The sequence below is a fragment of the Cebus imitator genome, unplaced genomic scaffold (genome assembly GCF_001604975.1).
Source record: "Cebus imitator isolate Cc_AM_T3 unplaced genomic scaffold, Cebus_imitator-1.0 Scaffold847, whole genome shotgun sequence".
Classification (NCBI taxonomy): domain Eukaryota; kingdom Metazoa; phylum Chordata; class Mammalia; order Primates; family Cebidae; genus Cebus; species Cebus imitator.
This window is the reverse complement of record NW_016108162.1, coordinates 49,938-54,030: the sequence shown is the minus strand read 5'-3', so window position 1 is coordinate 54,030 and position 4,093 is coordinate 49,938. Positions and strand designations below refer to the sequence as shown.

At 48.3% G+C, this 4,093-nt stretch overlaps 1 long non-coding RNA gene across 1 annotated transcript in view; it reads right to left on the bottom strand.

Moving 5' to 3' along the window:
• Positions 1–3,365, bottom strand: part of LOC108297819 — a 41,972-nt gene extending 38,607 nt beyond the window's left edge. The window contains exon 1 of the long non-coding RNA XR_001822347.2: positions 3,121–3,365. This is a non-coding gene — a long non-coding RNA (uncharacterized LOC108297819). The remainder of the gene's footprint in view (positions 1–3,120) is intronic.
• Positions 3,366–4,093: the final 728 nt, after the last annotated feature.

Here is a 4,093-nt window from a genome sequence, read left to right as displayed (position 1 = left end):
CAAAAAAAAAAAAAAAAAGTCCCGGCCATGCGTGATGGCTTACACTTGTAATCCCAGCACTTTGGGAGGCTGAGTCAGGTATATCACCTGAAGTTTGAGAGTTCAAGACCAGCATGACCAACAAAGAGAAACCCTGACTCTAGTAAAACTACAAAATTGGCCAGGCATGGTATCACATGCCTGTACTCCCAGCTACTCAAGAGGCTGAGGCAGGAGAATCGAACTCAGGAGGTGGAGGCTGCATTGATCCGATATTGCACCACTGCACTCCAGCCTCAGTGACAGATCAAGACTCCATCCCCCCCCAAAAAAAAGAAAAAGAAAAAAGAAATACTAAAGACAGTTCCAGATCTCAAGACTAAAAAAAGACCAGAGTGTGGCTAAGCATACATGACCCCATCAAGTTTCCAAAGAAAAACCTCAATTCAAAGATGTCCTGGTAAGGCATTGGTACCTATGTAAGATAAAACGAGAAAAAGCGTTAAGATTTTTGACAGTGGAATGTAAGGGAATTACTTTTTACTTTTCTCTCATGTAAAATATTTACAAATAGAAAGCAAGTGTTTTTAAAAGTGTCATCCACTGCTCTGTGAAAAAGTGATTAATTAAAATACTGTTTCTGAAAGGTACAATAAAGGAAAAAAATAGTTGATAATGTTGTGAATTGAAGGGGAGAAGTTGGCTTTGGGGAATGTTGGAAAGAAACTGGAAATTCAAGATTTTGCTGTGTTGAGAACAGTGGCTCATGCCTGTAATCCCAGCGCTTTGGAAGGCCAAGGCAGGCAGATCACAAGGTCAGGAGATTAGACCATCCTGGCTAACATGGTGAAACCCTGTCTCTACTAAAAATACAAAAAATTAGCCGGGAGTGGTGGCACACGCCTGTAGTCCCAGCTACTCAGGAGGCTGAGGCAGGAGAATCATGTAAACCTGAGAGGCAGAGGTTGCAGCTAGCTGAGATCTCACTACTCCACTCCAGCCTGGGTGACAGAGAGACACTTGTCTCAAAAGCGTAACAAAAGGCTGGGCGTGGTGGCTCAAGCCTGTAATCCCAGCACTTTGGGAGGCCGAGGCGGGTGGATCACGAGGTCAAGAGATCGAGACCATCTTGGTCAACATGGTGAAACCCCAGTCTCTACTAAAAATACAAAAAATCAGCTGGGCATGGTGGCGCGTGCCTGTAATCCCAGCTACTCAGGAGGTTGAGGCAGGAGAATTGCCTGAACCCAGGAGGCGGAGGTTGCGGTGAGCCGAGATGGCGCCATTGCACTCCAGCCTGGGTAACAAGAGTGAAACTCCGTCTCAAAAAAAAACAAAACAAACAAACAAAAAGTAACAAAACAAAAAGCAAAAACCAAACAAAACAAAACAGATTTTACTGCAAGCCTGGCAAATGTGACAAGGCTGAACAGAACAGAGTAGTGGATTTGAGAACCTACTTGCCACACATTTGGAAAATGCAGGGGGACACCAGTGCCTCTGATTAAAGTTAAAATAATTAAATAGCAGGTAATTCCACTGAAGTGGCTCTAGTGGTCTAGGTTTCTATTCAACAACAGAACAACAAAATCTGGCTCAAATGTCTTGTTTGTAAGTTAGTACCTTAAGAGAAAACAAAATTCAGGCTTAATCAACCATAAATCTCCTATTAATCTGATTACATAACTAAAACATGTTCTCCTGGACACTGCAAATGAAGCGACTACCTAACTGTACATGATCAATGATTTAATTTGCTTTGCTTCGCCACAGGCCGTATAGCAGCCTTTTCTTCAAGACCCTCCGGTAGCCCCCAGACCACAAACCGTTGGTCGTGGTGGCTCACGCCTGAAATCCCAGCACTTTGGGAGGCCGAAGTGGGCAAATCAGCTGCGGTTGGGTGTTCAAGACCAGCCTGACTAACATGGAGAAACCCCGTCTCTACTAAAAATACAAAACTAGCTGGGCGTGGTGGTGCGTGCCTATGAGCCCAGCTATTCAGGAGTCTGAGGCAGGACAATCACTTGAACCTGGGAGGCGGAGGTTGCGGTAAGCCGAGATCGCGCCATTGCACTCCGGCTTGGGCAACAAGAGGGAAACTCCATCTCAAAACAGAACAAACCCACAAACCACGCCCGGGGACTGTCCCATTGATTAATCACTGTGCATATTATGTCTTTTTGTTTGTTTTTTAAATTAGAGACGGGGTTTCACCATGTTAGCTAGGATGGTCTCGATCTCCTGACCTTGTGATCCGCCCGCCTTGGCCTCCCAAAGTGCTGGGATTACAGGCGTGAGCCACTGCGTCCAGCCTTGTTTTTCAGACGGAGTTTCGCTATCACCCAGGCTGGAACATAGTGGCGCAATCTTGGCTTGCCATAACCTCCGCCTCACAGGTTCAAGCAATTCTCCTGCCTCAGCCTCCCAAGTAGCTGGGATTACAGGCCTATGCCACCACGCCCAGCTAATTTTTTTCGTATTTTTAGTAGAGACGGGGTTTCTCCATGTTGGTCAGGCTGGTCTGGAATCACGACCTCAGGTGATCCGCCCGCCTCGGCCTCCCAAAATGGTGAGATTACAGGCGTGAGCCACCGCTCTTGGCCAATTTTTGTATTTTTAGTAGAGACAGGGTTTCACCATGTTGGTCATGTTGGTCTCGAACTCGTGACCTCGTGATCCGCTCCCCCCTCCCTCCTCCCCTCGGCCTCCGAAAGTGTTGGGATTACAGGCGTTAACTACCGCGCCCACCCATATTAACTCGTTAATGTCTTAATGGTGCTTCAGTTTATTTTTGAACAGGGTAAAGCAGGAACTGGGGACCCCACAGACCACTGCTCCTTCCACGCAGGAGCCCTGCACACCCAGTCAGGATCTTGCCCTGATGATATTCCCCTCATCACCTCACAACCTAGGGAAGATGCGGGGCCGCGGGCGCAGAGCTGCGCAAAGAGGGCTGCAGGCTGGGGCTAAAGCCGCTGTGCTGAAACGGGACAGGACCCCCGGGGTCCCTGCACCGGGGGAGACAGAGGGCTGAGCTGCGAAAAACGGGCGATCCCAGACTCCGTCCCGCCACCGCTATTTCTGGGGGATTCTGAAGAGGCCTCCCCAATCTCCGGACGACGCCCTGCCTTGCACACTCACCATTTCTCGGCTTCAGAAATGTCCTGGAGTCTATGAATCTTCCAACACCATGAAGTCACAGAGCGATGGGAGCTGAGGCTGTGGCAGAATCACTGAGACCTCCGGGAAAGAGAACACATGGAAGCGAAGAAGTAAACTGATCTCCGAGTGGAGCCAGAGACAAAGTCCCCGCCAGATACTGGGAGCCGCCCCTTCCTCTCTGACTGTGAACCTGATTGGACAGTTCCCTCCCCGGCGCCCTCAATGGATAGAGCTCCGGGTCCACGCCCTCAGTTCTGGAGTGACAGAAAATGCGACCAGACGTTGCATTGAATAAGGCGAGAGTGACAGGCTTTTGGCTTCAGACATTTTCAATAAGGGCTTTCTCTCTGCGCTGGGTCCACCTGTACCCAGGCTTATTTTTAAATCCTGTGTAGGCCGGGCTTGGTGCCTCAGGCCTCTCATTCCTGCACTTTGGGAGGCCAAGGTGGGTGGATCACAAGATCAGGAGTTCGAGACTATTCTAGCCTGGCCAATATGGTAAAACCCCGTCTCTACTAAAAATACAAAAATTAGCGGGGCATGGTTATGCGCACCTGTAGTCCCAGCTACGTGGGAAGCTGAGGCAGGAGAATCGCTTGAACCCGGGAGGCAGAGGTTGTAGTGAGCCGAGATCGCGCCGCACTGCATTCCAGCCTGGTAAGAAAGTGAGACTCCATCTCAAAAAAACAGAGAAACAAAACTTGTGTAGAAGGTTATGCAATTGATAAATTTTATTCATACACGTATATTTTTTTAATAGGGTAAAATAGGCCGGGCGTGGTGGCTCGCGCCTGTAATCCAAGCACTTTGGAGGGCAACGCGGGCGGATCACCTGAGGTTGGGAGTTCAAGACCATCCTGACCAAAATGGTGAAACCCCGTTTTCATAAAAAAAAAAAAAAAAAAAAAAAGGGAAAACCCCTTTTAAAAAAAAAAAAAAAAAAAAAAAAAAA